The 15,012-nt window shown below is 35.5% G+C and overlaps 1 protein-coding gene across 3 annotated transcripts in view; it reads right to left on the reverse strand.

Moving 5' to 3' along the window:
• The window catches only part of GPC5 (glypican 5), a 599,375-nt gene that overhangs the window by 357,354 nt on the left and 227,009 nt on the right, over window positions 1-15,012 (reverse strand). The gene's annotated exons all lie outside the window — the stretch shown is intronic.

Consider the following 15,012-nt stretch of genomic DNA (forward strand, 5'->3'; position numbering starts at 1 on the left):
AAGAAGGAAGCAGAGGCCCAAAACACCTATTTTCTTTCATAAAAAAAAATAAAGTGCAAACATGACAAGTGCATATTTTCACCATTTGCTGCTAGAAAAACAAAACTTTAAGAGCTTTATAGAAGCCAGACATTATTTACTTGCTAGAGAGTTAATACTACAGTGGTTTTGAGAATTCCTTGCCTGGGACTACGTGAAGTAGGAACAGGAAATAAAGGTTATGCATTCAAGTGAAAACCTTCTTGATTATAACGAAGCACTAAGATAACCTAGAGTTTGGCTAGAACTATGGGGAGTGTAGACAAAAATGTGTGCAGAAATCATCACAAAATGAGGAGAAGGAGTATCAACTCTAGAGAAAGAAATATATGCTGACTATCCAGCAGTGCTTCTCTGCAGCAAAGACTGTGTAGGAGAAAGACTCTAATTTCCTTCTCCTTAGGATTCCTCTAAATCCTAAATTAGATCTATATCCTCTTTTAGATAAATGGTGAGCTTGCTTTTTCTCACCCTCACTATATGCCTTCCTGTTGTTTCATTCAATTTCTCTTTAATTTAGAACAAATTTGACCAAAAAACCTTTAGGGGAAAAAGGGCAGTCTAAGTCATTTACGTAGCGATCAACTAAGTGATCTTTGCTCTCTCTCAGAGTAAGTTTTGGGTCCAGTTCATTTTTCTTTTTTAAAAGTGAATATTTAGAAATTGTACAGCATTGTTTCATATCTAGAATCTGTGAATTACCTGAGGACAAATGTACTAATATGACAAACTTGCAAAAACCTGTTATCATGTACATTGCAGAAGGTTCTTTTTACTCCTGAAGATCTCATGTAGAATACTGTAATTTGTTTCACAATTAACAACTGGTGAAGCATCTTGCATAATGGATCAGATTGCCTTGAAAGGAAATTGAAACTTTTTTTAATAGAATTGAGAATCTGATCTGTGAAGGTCCTTTAAGAGAATACACTTACTTATAGCAGCAGGACAGATAATCTTTTCAATTTTCCCTTTACCACCAACAGCTATTTATAAAAGCAGAAAGGCTTGCTCATATTGTGTACATGCAGTTGGTTTTCTTTTTTTCCCCTTATTTTTAGAAAATATGTAGATACAATCTTTCATAAAATAATTGGCAAAACAATATATCACATGGCACATCTGTCACAACTTAATATTACTCTTAAATAGAAATAAACTAATTTTTCATTAGTTTGTATTCTGTGCAATTAATAATATATTCTGTGGGTAAAGAGATTTAATTATCTAGTTAATTTTGAGATCTAACATGTATTCCAGAATTATTTCAGTATTCAAACATTTTGTTCATATTTGCAATTTAAAGCAGCATTCACAGTGCTATCTGACAAGATATTTGTTTTACAAAAAAACCCAAATAATTATTTACTGAAACAGCTGAGCAAAAAAAGGAAAGGAGACAACTTCTATGTGAAATCCATGCCTCTGGTTACCATTTTACATGGTGTCATTGACAGTGTGGGGTTTTTATTAATTAGCATCATTACAAAAGTGAAATTTGAAATAACATTTGAAGGACCGATCTGTTCAGTGTTGTGTTCATCAGTAATCTGGGTCAAAGTAGAGACCCAAAGCCTCTTCTTAAGAATACCACATTTTGAAGAAACAGGTAGTTCATTGCAGTGTTCTTTTATATCAGATTTATAAAGAGAATAACTAAAATACTAGTGACTACCTCAATGTATTCTAATTTTTCTCCTCATAGTCTTATATGCAGAGCTATTTGGGAGATTTTCTCTGTAGTCATTATTGTAAAAAGGTGATTCACAAACAGTTTTTTGGCAATGTCAGTTCAGCCTTTGCATATTGTGAATGTTACCAAAAACAAAATAAAATTATACAGTTTGATGCAGATTTCTGTATCAAAAACATTGCAATTTTATGAAACTCACATAGTAGTTTCTCAAAAGCTGTATCAATAAAAAAAGGCAGTGAAATTATACATTAAGTAAAAGTCATATTGCAGTATTTTGTCACCATCAAACCATCAGACAAGAATTCAAACTTGCAAGTCTTGCTGAAAATATTTTTTTTCCTTTCTAAAAGCAGAGAAACTTTAGCCTACATATATAATAAAAAATTAAAGGCATTAAAAGGAATGGACACTATTTCATTCTTCACACATAAAAAAGCCCAAAACATTATTTTCTTGTCCCCCACTTTTTTTTTGTGTATTTGTTTGTTTGGGTTTTTTTGTTTCCTTCTGCTCTTCTACAGAGGTGTGGGGGAAAGCTGAGTAGAATAATGATGGGAAGAAAAATCATCAAAGATCCATAAAAATGAGAAATTTAGCAAATGATCCATATTTGCGGACAACTTCTTTATTGTATTGGGTGAGGACAATGACTAAGAAGTTGTCATGCAATAAAAAATATCAATTCACAAAAGAAGTCTCATTACCTTTTAGTTAATGGTCAAGATCACTGTGCTACAAGGGCATACAAATCTTCATTGGCAGCTTAGGAACATTTTCCAGTACTGTATACTGGAAAAGGGGATATGCACTTTCAATCGACAGAATGTGAAAGAATTCACAAAACCTCCCTACTTTTTAAGGTAGCTTTTAACATTTTTAAAGAAGAATGTAAAAAAATGTTCAAAAATTAATACTGGCACTGTAGACTATTAATTTGCCAGTTCCTTTATTGATAAAAGTGAAAAATCATCCCAATTAAGCTCTGCAATATTTATGTTAGTAACGCAATATTTTATTCACTGCACCTTGTTCTCAACCGCTTTATCCACTAATTATTCCCTTTTAACTTTTCAATAAGTATAGTATTTTTTAATAATGCAAACTTAACCTCAATTGTTTCTCTGTAAGGCAAACAGTTACACCTTTCAACTAGGCACTACTTAACCATATCATTGCCATTTGATTTTAGGCTCACCTGACTGATGACTCTCAGATACTCAGGGGCATACAGTGAGTGTTGCTGGGACTGTTTCAGTTTAGGGAAATCAAGATAGATAATTTAAAAGTACCACCCTCTTCATATAGCTTTTATGGTTTTTACCAGATTCTTAATAACCTCCAGGAAGTCCATAAATCTGATGGATTTGAAACCATTCAAATCCCCAGGAAAAACTTAACTAACATTATTGAGTTCAAATCAAACTCTGAATAAGAACAGTAAGACCTTTTCCCAAAGTGGTGCTTCTAAATTCAGCAAAGTGAAAACTTTTTTTTTTTAATTAATTCAAACTATTATTCAATTATATAACTATGATAATAAAGATATTTTTCTTTAAAAAATCTTACAGGAAAATAAAGAAGGTTTTTTGATAGCATCTCTTCAACCAATGCTTTCACATCTGAGTTTCAATATGCTACACTTTGTTAACAGGCACCTAGATCTTTTGCCTGCTATAGAAAATCAATAGAAAATGTATCATCGATTTCAGGTAGAAGTGAGAAATAGCAGGAAGTCAAGTCATGAAAGGGCAAAAAAGAGATTTAAACACATTTGTTTTATTGATTGCTTTTGCCTATATCTTCAAACCCATAAACAACTTGACTATAAAAGAAGGGGCCTTAATTTTTTCCTTGTGTTGGACAGAAAAACAGAGTGCATGGAAAAAACTGCACAAAGCAGTTCAAAAGGAAAGTGAGATGAAATGCTGACAGAACTCTCAGGTGCAGTTGAGAAATTACTCTCAGTGAGTTAGTGAAATAACTCATGAGAAGATATATTTTCTTTATCAGCATTGCCTAACATACAGCTCTTCTGCATGAAGAATTACTGATAATATCATAGTATTTCAGTTGATTAAGTAATCTAAATATTAAGGAACATTACCCACTTCTCTACGCATACTGGGATCAGTAGAAATAAATGGCTGAATGCTGTCACCATATTGTGAATGATGACAGCATCATTCCTTCTCGGTGATTTCTCATGGGCACCTCCTCACAGCACTGACTCCTTCTTCTTCACAGTACAGCCAACAAACTCCATCTCTCTTCACAGTACAGCCAACTCCATCTCTTCACAGTACAGCCAACAAACTCCACACCTCTCCTCACCCAGCTAACCCACTCTTTTGTAGCACTCGTCTTCTCATTGGACACAGCTGTGGCCTGTTAAGGGCAGGCCTGTTCCTAATCTTTAGTTATTAGTACAGCTGCAACTCCTCAGGGGTGAGACTACCTTCTGCACTATCTTTATTTTCTTACATTCTATCCCTCTACAGTTGAAGAGACAAATTTTTTCCAGAGTAGATTGTGCACACCTAGTTTCAAGGCTTTGCCATAAAATATAGGACTCTGTCACAAAATGAGCTGCTAAACTTAGTGGACAAGAAACTTGTTCTAGTTTTGCTTAGAAAGGTAAGGCACACCATCAAATATACACTTAATGGCAAAAGTTGGGGTTGAAAACCTTATAATTCATAAGCACTTGCTGTCATGGTGCCCAATCACCTAAGCACAGCCACAGTTGTACAGCTGTGTCTGCTTATGTCTGAGCTGAGTCTATCCTGAACAAATGACACTAGGAAGTGTGAGAATGCAGGAGAGATTTCAAATCCACAATGTGCTATAGGAATATCTGGTCTTTCCCTGTGCTCCACAAGTGACACATAGCAAAACCTTAAGCACAAAAGACCAGAACTTCCAAAATATATGCACAGGAAGATACTCTGAATAATCCCCCTCTGGACTGTTCTCCTCAATAACCAGGACAACAGGCAGTATTGCTTCGTTTGTTTGCTACATTCTTATCAGCTGCACCCCATGTAACCTTGTGCTATGATGTAGAGAATGATATGGTAGGGATCAGAAAAGCAAAAGTGACTTATTCCACTTGGCATGGCTGAGGGAATAAATGGTATAAGGTAGGTTTATGTTCCCATAGATTCTGAGGCTACCTGAAGGCAGCTCACTCCAGTGCTAACTTGAGCAGTGACAAGCATTCAGATTTACAGCACCCAATGATAATTCTCCAAACACTGTTGTAGCTGCTAGAAATTCCCTAAGTACAGCCAGATATTGCCTATATACCTTCCTTTTCTGAGAAAATCAGAGGGACAAGCTGATATGAAACAGCATCACAAAATCACTAACCTGGCCCTAAGCCCAATCACACCTATTATCATTTCAGCAGTGCTTCCAGTCATTGTGTTCTTGTGTTATTTCACATGACTTTTGCATAAAAGTTTCATCAGTGTGTTTTTATACAATACATTTCTAGCCCCCTATCTGAACAGCTCCAAGAGTGCCAGCACAGAAATATACTCAGTGTCACATGTCAGAGGAAAGAATTGAGCCTGCTGTTGTGCACACATGATGCTCACAGAGGCACCTATGGTGCATGATGAGCATAATTTTGTGACATAGGCTGAACAATGAGGCAATTACAGCAGCCATCCTGCATTTCACAATCACCACTTCAGAAAACATTTTGTATACACAGTCATGCTGTTTGGGAAAGAACTTACTCTCAGAAGAGATAAGAGCTGATTGATTGAATTCTCTGCTGAGACTATTTTAACCAAGCATGCTTTCTTACAGCTTACTGCACTTAGGTTCGTGTTTATGAACATGCAATGCTGAACACGCCTTGATAGACAATGATGATGTCTCTGCCTGACATGACTGCTATGATACTGTGACTTTATTAGCACATAAATATTACTCCATTAAATCTTTTGGATCGCATTCAATTCTGAAGCAACTCAAATGGTTTCATTAAGCAAAGAGATAAAATAGAGAGTTTTGCAGTCTAGTGTGATGTTAGTACAAAAGTAAGTAAAAAACCTTGAAAATGAGTTGTTTTCTTGTGCTGAAATCAATCTACTTGTAAAATGTAACCTGATTTTAAACTTAATTCTCAAATTCACTTTCAGTTAATTACATTTTAATCCACTTAATATTCTGTAATAAATATTATACTTGTAATGGATAGGCTCAGCACATTAAAACAATAATTTTTTTATTAGTGAGATGAGGCCAATTTAAAAGAAAATTAATCTGTGGATGGAATGAGGATTGAATTTCAATAGTCTAATAATCTCAGACAAAATACACTCTTACCAAGGGCACCTCTATCAGTATGCAGCATATTATTCTACAGTACAAAGTACACTGACTTGGAGAGTCTTGTATTCCATTACTATGGTCCCCAAACACTTGCTTTGGCTTTCTGTTGAATAATAACTGTCTACATTAATTTATATTTTAACAGGAAAAAAAAAAAAAACAACCAAAAACAGAAGACAAAACTGAAATCTCAAACCTGAGGAGTTCATTTTGGAAACAATGGTTTTTAATTTCAAAAAGTTCCAGCAGAAAATGACAGTCATCTCTGGGCCTCCACATAATTTATGACCACACTTTCAAGTAAAGCTTGTGGTTTTTATTATATTTGCATCAAAATGAACCTGAAGTTGCAATTTTGTAAGCAAAGACATTTTTAGCCTATTTTTATGCAGGAATTAATACTTGCTTCTTGGTGGTTTTTTTTTTTTTTCTGGGAGATTTCCAGACTCTCAGGAAAAATGCTAAAAATAATTCAATTCATCATTCTTGATAATTCATTAATTCTCTCAGTAACAAGAGATTGCAAAGTTAAAGAAATATTCCACATAGAGGAATCTGAATTTTTACTACCTAGCTCTCTCTGAGCTAGTAGTCACGTATTCCACCTGTTCTTAGAGTCGATACTGAAAATAAAATTGTATATTATAAACCTTACTTAAATGTTAAAATTGCACAAACAGTATTAAGGCTGCCATACTTATTTAATTCAGTTTCTTACTGCTATTATAATCCTCTATTAAAAATTAAAATGAGAGTTCATGAAATGGTCAAGTAGACATCTCCTTAATACAGGATTTCTGTTCTATGCTTTCAACACCAAAGAACAATATTTCTCCTACTGAAACTATGGCCTCCTACTCATCAGTACTGTCTTTGAACAAAGTAATATTCACTGAATCTCCCAAAAACCACTGTTTTCTTACTGATTAATTCTAATCCACATTTGGTTAAGCATTTTATTTTCAAAAGAAAATATTACTTTCATTCAGAGCAAATTGGCAGCACAGGATGACTGCTTGTCGTGAAAGAGACTATCTGGGACATTTTTATCCTAAATCCACAATTTAGGTGAAGAACTCCTCCAAAACATTGGAAAATGTTGAGACATATTTTTTTCATCTTATGGCTTCAAATGCACATTTTTTATAAGAATGCTTAAGCCCAATGATCAGGTTTAAGTATTAGGGGTAGAAGGGAAGGTACCTATACAATTTACATGTGAATCTCATCCTCCACACATTAACATACAAACACAAATATGTATTAATTTAAAAAAAGCATGATTCTTGTTTCTTACTGATTAACACACTCCAGGAAGGAGCTGTACAGCAGTCATTTCCGAGTCTGCCATTTAAATTAGTTAAAACTAACCAAGACTTTCTTGTTTCAAATGCTAATTTATTCAATGGTAAAGACTATATTACTGCTTGTTATATGTATATAAAATACTAACTAATTCCACCCTAGTCATTCTCTTTTCCATTCTTCTCTATTAAACTTACTCAAAGGTGAAGCCACCACATAGACCACATAATGCAATTTATCTACTCACCATAAATAGAAATTTTATATCATGCATCTTAATTCCCATACAAATACAAAGGACAAGAAATTAGGTCTCATTTTGAGTTCTCTCCTCTTATATTTAGCCAGTAATAGAGCTTGGTTAATAAAACATGACTACTATTAGGGCACTGGACAACTACAAATTATCCCAAAATTATTTAATTCAAGCTTTGTAGAGTCACATAATCACAGTTCTCCAAGTAGCATCCAAATGTTGTTTTGACATGCTTCCTTAGTAGTAATTACTTGTTTATTTAAAATGGGGTTGCTATAAATGTTTCCATTACAGCCAATACATGAGTATTAGGAAGTGAATCAAATTACAGAGTACAATGTTCTACCTGTTCATCACTGGAGTTTCTGCTACTTTTCTGACTTTCTTTTTTCTTTGTTTTTAAGTCTTTAAAATGTCAACAAGAGACACATTACTTTCTATGCCAGAACAACTACTCTATGTTAGAGAGAATAAATTACTTGGATAGCAGAAATATAGCTAGAACGTGTTTCTCCAGAATTCACTTTAAAGCAGATCTTTTATGGTAGGTTATCACCAGTCCTTTTCCTTATTTGATGTGTTTATGCTGTGTTTAATTAGTAACTGTGTTACAGTTTGTTAGTGCTGATATGCTATAGATCACTTCTTTTACTGAAAAACATTGCTGAAAAAAATCAATTAAAAATAATCACAAGCTTTAGTTACATATCAAACACCTTCTTATAAAAGGCAAAGTCCTTCTATTTTCACCACTGTTTCTCACATACAATTCAAATTGTATTTTGAGTTCTCCTTCTGAATTTTGGTATCTTTGCTATAGGAAAAGGCCAGTGTTATTTCTGCAAAGTCATAGATCATGTCTGCACAAAAAAGAAAAGGTGAGCAGTAGTTACTGGGCTCTCTCCTGCAGATGTGATAGAGGCACCAATATTCTAACCAGACCCCATGACCTGGGAGATGTTTTGGTTAGGGCCAAGTTTGGTGAGGCTCCTTGCAGTCCCTCTGCAAGGCTTCTCAGCCTATGGAAAGTTACTTTTTCCTCACCACAGGCACCAATCATACTGCCAGCAGTAACCTGGATCACATTGAGACCATCTACAGAGCTCTGGGGTGGAAAGATGTGGGCCAAGGAGTTGTTCTCCTTAAACTTCTCAGTGAGGCAGGACAGGCTTAAAGAGAGATGGAACACATTAAGTTTTTATTAGATACAAAGTATTAAAATTGCCATGAGGACATTTAAGCACTGGGTCAGATTGCATGGGGAGCTTGCAGTATCTCTGTCCTTGCAAATACTCAAGACTCTACTAGATGTTTACTCTGAGCTATCAGGTCTAATGAAACCTGCTGTGAGAAGACAGCTGAATGAATTGACGCCTGGAGAACCCTGCCAACCCAAGTTATGGTTATGTTTTTCAATGTCTTTATGAATACATGCCTTGAAAAGAGCATGGGAGTGAAAGATGAAGGAATGTTCATGTTATAAAGTTACTCAGAGTAATAACGTCGAGGCTCAGCTGTGACGACCTGTGGAAGAACCTTGTGAGTGGTTTGCCAATAAAACAACTCATGGAACTTAATACAAACAAATATAAATTGTTTCATAGTGTGGAAGATAAAGAATTCTAACAATATCTAGGACAAAAGGATTTGATATGATCATTACCAGTTAAGGACCTTGGGCTCACGACAGCTATTTCCACCAAAACACCAAACCAATAAATAGAATACCTCAGAAATACATACAAATTGCTAGAAATTATTAAGAATCTATAAAAGAGAAAAACCACAAAGAGTATTAGAGAACATTGTTCACTCTATCAAAATTCACAAATCACACTCCGATTTAGACCTGTGTGCAGTTTGGCTCATTCTGATTTGAAAAAAAACAGAGAACCACCAAAACAACGAAAGATATTTGATGAGAAGCAAGCAAAGAATTTTATACTATGAACAATTGATTAAGAGAGCGTTTTCAATAAAGAAAATATATAATGTCAGGGGAGATGATACTATAGAGATTCAAAAAGTGACTGGCTTAGATATGGTGGATTGAAACAGACTATTCTTCATCTTTTCAAAAGGAAGAAACAAGAATATCAAATAAGGTCAACTGAAGCTAGTTTCATAACAAGCAAAAGATGTACTTTGTGGAATGAGGCACAGAATTGTAAAACTAATTGATATATAGTGCTGTGAATGCTACATGGATTTCATAGGAAAACATGACCAGTTAACGGAATCTAATGGTTATTGAATATGTAAAAATGACCCTGTCACTGGATGTATTAAGGAAATGCTCTTCTTTAGGCATTTGTTTTAGATAATACTGGAGATGGGACATGGGATTTCACAGATCTTCTAGTGTGACCTGGGATAGCCATATTAAGTTTTGTGGGGCAGTTCATCTTCATGTCATAATCACAGAACCATAGAACAGTTTGAATTAGAAAGGACCTCAAAGATCATCTTGTTCCAAGTCCCCCGCCATGGGCAGAGACACCTTACACCAGACCAGGTTGCTCAGGGCCTCATTCAGTTTGGCCTTGAAAACCTCCAGAGATGGGTCAGCCATAGGTTCTTTGAGAAACCTGTTTCAGTGCCTCACCAACCTTACAGTAAAGAATTTCTTCCTAATATACAACCTAAACGTACCCTCTTTAAATTGATCCCAGCTTGTAAAAAGGACCATCTCCAGGTCCTTCTCCAGATTTTGTGTAGCTCCCCTTTAGGTACTGGAAGGCTTAAACCTCCTCTAAGGTGTACTTGACACATATGCCACAAGTGAGCCAATCACATAATATACAAAAAATGAAAGCACACCAGTCAAAAGCAATTACTGTGTTTATTTTTCCTTTATATTGCTACATAGCGAATAAGAAGGGAAAATTTCAGATATGTGTTTCGTGCTGGATCACCAAGGGACGTTTATGACATCACTGTAATTTAAAATAAAGCACTGTGGTACTCTGGTTTGATTTACTTTTAAAAATCCTCCTTATTTTACAACTAAAAATTCCCCATGCTTTTAACATGGAAGGTAATAATTTTCCTGTAATACATGCAAGGATAAATAAGAGCTGACAGATGGTATAATATACAATAAAAGTTTCTATTAGGTTCATAATACATCTTATACAAACACAGTCCTTACGCTCATATATTCCCAATGGCCTTGGTCTAGGTCCTAGTGAAATCAACAAGACCATTTCCATTAAATTTGCTGTATAGCATAAGAAAATTAACAGTTTTCCAGTCATTTCATATTTTTAATAAAAAATGTACAAAAATTTATTGCTTGTCTGGAGTATTGAGATGCATTGATTTTAATAATTTATGATTCCTCTGTGTTTATGTACTGCAGCCTGAAACCACGCGATTAAGCTAACTATATACATAGTTAAGACAGCAAGAATATATAAAAGGAATGTATTAATATCAAAAGAAAATGGTGTTTTCCTTTTAGTTTGACTCTTTGGGCATGCATTCACTCCATAATGCCCAGAGGAAACTCAAAGCTGTGGATCTATAAAAAACAAAGAAATTAGGTAAAGTCAACCATGACAAAAATAATAAAAAAGACAGGAAAAAGTGTATGTTTTAGTTTTTGATAAATGCTCTAGCTCTAAGAATATCAATTGCCTAGAGAATTTAACCTATTAGTACTACATATTCTATTCTTTTGGGGTTCTGTTGTAGCTAGTTAACTGTAAACGAAATTCAATTAAGCAATGAAAACTTGGAAGATTTTATGCATGACAAAAAGAGACATGAAACTGTCTTTTCTCTTTCTATGTCAAAAGTAACCCTGGCCCCATGAGGACTTATTCTGGCTATAGCTTTAAAAGACAATAAAAAAAGTTTCTATACACTGATTAGTAACAAAGGGAAGGCTAAGGATAATCCCCAGACTTTGCTGAATGTGGGGGGAAACAGTGACAAAGGAGGAAAAGGCTGAGGTACCTAATGCCCTTTTTTGCCTCAGCCTTTGATACAAAGACCAGCTGCCCTCTGGATACCCTGACCTGGAAGACAGGATGAGAGCAGTATGAAGACTCCCATAATCCAAGATAAAATTATCAGTGACCTGCTGCACCATTTAGGCACACACAATTTTAAGGGTCTGAATAGGATTATAGAAATATAGAATCATTAGGGTTTGAAGAGATTAAGTCCAACCATTGAATTTCATAATCTCAGACAGTGTGGGTTTACTAAAGGCAGGTCTTATTTGAATAACCTGGTCCCTTCTATGGCAAGATGACCCACTCAGTGGATGAGGAAAAGGCTGTGGATATTGTCTTCCTGTACTTTAGTAAAATATGTGACACCATTTCCCACACAATTTTCCTGAAGAAACTGTAGTGATGGTGAATAGAGTTACAATCAGTTGGCAGACAGTCACAAGTAGTGTTTCCCAGGGCTCAGTACTGAGGACAGCCCTGTCAACCATCTTTACCAACAATCTGGACAAGGGAATTGGAAGCACCTTCATTAAGTTTGCAGATGCTATGAAGCTGATCTGCTAGAGGACAGGAAGGCTCTGTAGAAGATTCTAGACAGGCTGGATCTATGGGCCAAGGACAGTGGTATGAAGTCCAACAAGGTGAAGTGCTGGGTCTTGCAGCTGGGTGACAACAACCTCATGCAGTGCTACAGGCTGGCAGAAGAGTGGTGGAAAAGCTGCCCAGCAGAAGAGGACATGGGGATGTTGGTCAACAGCCACTGAACAAGAAACAGCCAGATGGCCAAGAAGGCCAATGGCATCCTGGCCTGTATCAGCAATAGTGTGGCCAGCAGGACCAGGGCAGTGATTGTCCCCCTGTACTCAGCACTGGTGAGGCTGTGGCTGAGGAAACTGGAGTTCATTAGCCTGGAGAAATTAAGGTTCAGGTGGGACCTCATCACCTTCTACAACAATCACCTTCTATTACAACAGGAGATTGTACTGGGGTGGGGTGTCAGTCCCTTCTCTCAGGTAACAAGAAATAGAAGAAGAAATCACCTCAAGTTGGGTCAGGGGAGGTTTAGATTTGATATTTAAAATAATTTCTTCATAGAAAAGGAGCACTGGAACAGCCTGCCAGGGAAGTGGTTGAGTTACTGTCTCTGGATGTTTTTAAAAGATATGTAGATGTAACACTTAGGGACATGGTTTAGTGGTGGACTTGGCAGTGTGGGTTAACAGTTGGACTCAATGGTCTTAAAGGTCTTTTCTAACCTAAACAAATCTATGATTCTATAAGTGACAGCTGTGACAGAAGAAGAAAGATTTATTTAGGATTTTTTTCAAGAAAATGGCTTCCTTTTGAAAAATGAACACAGAAACAAAAAAAAAAAAAGTAGCTTACTCCAGGGGAAAAAAAACCCCAATTTTATTCTTGCAAACACCTTTACAGTTTGGTTATATTATAATCATTCAGCTGATATGCTGAATAAATGAGAAACTACAAAAAGCTATCTTCACAAAGTCTTTGAATGGGTGACAGGCACCACAAATACAGATTTTTCCTTTTTATTTACCTCTTTCCTTAGTTTTTTCTTCAAAAAGCAGGAGAACCATTAGGAAAATGAAATGGTTTGATCTGAGAAGTCTAACAACATGAAACTTCTAACTCTAGAACACAGCTATTGTTTTTGTTGTAGTGTTCAGTTAGCTGTGGATATGAAAAACCTTAATGAAAAACCATTCCCTTGTAGTCAAACAGATTGAACTCCCAAGGGCATCTCTTATGTGTCATCCACATTGTGCTTTTTGATCTGATCAAATTTAATCTTTCATGCTTGCTGAATACACAGGTGGTGTCTTATAATGCTGCCTGCTCCTTGGATTTTCCATAGCCGTTTCTAAAATTTGTTTTCATGTTCTCAGTGCCCCCTGGGGCAAACACAGCTACACCTACTTTAAATTATTTTTGAAAGTTAAAGTATTTTTATCAGTATCTAACCCTTTTTATGTTATTTTCAACTTTTTTTTTCCACACATTTTTCAAACCACCATTTTAGTGCATTTTATAGACTAACAAGAAGAACTTGGGAGGCCAGTAGTTTTGAATGACACTCAATTCTAGCCCACTTATGTGAGCATTATAAGTGCAAGTTCATGTAGTACATAGAAGAGAAACTGAGTGTATGACAAAACCGTGATGCCAGAGAGAAGGGAATGTTAGAAAGGTGGGATTTGTCAAAAGTGGTGGTTGAGAGTACATTTTTACTTTTTTTTCACTGCTACACAAAATAGGTGAGTGGTTACAAATACAATAGCTATGAAGTAAGCAAGGCAGGAATACTAGTTATTTTTACAGATATTACTTGAAAAAGGTAAAACGGGAAAAGCAAAAGTTTACGTATTATGGTAACTTATAGACAAAGGAATACTGACTTTGAAATTGCAGAAAGAGAATTATCAAAAATTTTTCAGAGGTTCTGCCAACATTTTGCAAAGTGCTGTGATAGGCTTTCAGAGGGTGGAGGGTGAGGGTGCATAGGGAAGAGTGGTTTATATTTTACATTAATTATAACAAACAATTATAAAATCTTTTGGGAAGAAAATAACACCAAATAAATTCAGACAGCTTTCTTTCTGATTCCCACTGCTTAGGCTTTTAGATTAACCTTTCAGGAGACCATGCCTTTTTAGTTACTCCACTTCATTTAGACAGCCCCAATTCAAGAACCATGGACCTCAACATACCCCTTAAAAATTGAGAAATTTAAAGAATTCAGCAATAGGATAATGAGGGTTCTTGGATAATGAGTCAGCATTGAGTCTGAGAGAACTGAAGTGCAGGGAAAGGAAACTGCAGTAAAACAAAGATAGAGCATATCTCTTTGGACGAGTTATTTCACAATGCATTTCTACACTTTTAACAACCAATAGTTTAGCATCTAAATGCATAGCTTTGCAGTTAAAAAAAATTATTTAACCAGGCTTTTAAGAATCATCCAGTTGAACATGGAATAAACAAACTGTGGTGTGACTGAAGCATACAGTGCAAAAAGCCATTTAGTCATAACTTCCTGATCTCACACTATGAAGAGTTAATCTTCATATCAGTGCACTGGTGAACCACCCTTACTAGTAAAAATTATTTTATCTTCAAATTTGTCTAACTTCTTTCTCTCATCATTATTCTTCATAAATTTCAGATTAAAGCTCAATTTCCAGATTTTCCTTCTGAAAATTATTATAACCAGGAATATATTTCCCAAACCATCTTCCCTATTTCTTTGCTTTAAAGAGGAGGCTAAAGATGTATAAACAGCAGGTTCTGACTGAGAGTTATCTTTTCTAAACATAATAGCTTTCTCTGTATCTTCTGTATGTTTCCACACTCCTTTAAACTATTGACTTCAGGTCTGCATTGTGGTGTTG

Source organism: Molothrus ater, chromosome 2, assembly GCF_012460135.2.
Source record: "Molothrus ater isolate BHLD 08-10-18 breed brown headed cowbird chromosome 2, BPBGC_Mater_1.1, whole genome shotgun sequence".
NCBI classification, from domain to species: domain Eukaryota; kingdom Metazoa; phylum Chordata; class Aves; order Passeriformes; family Icteridae; genus Molothrus; species Molothrus ater.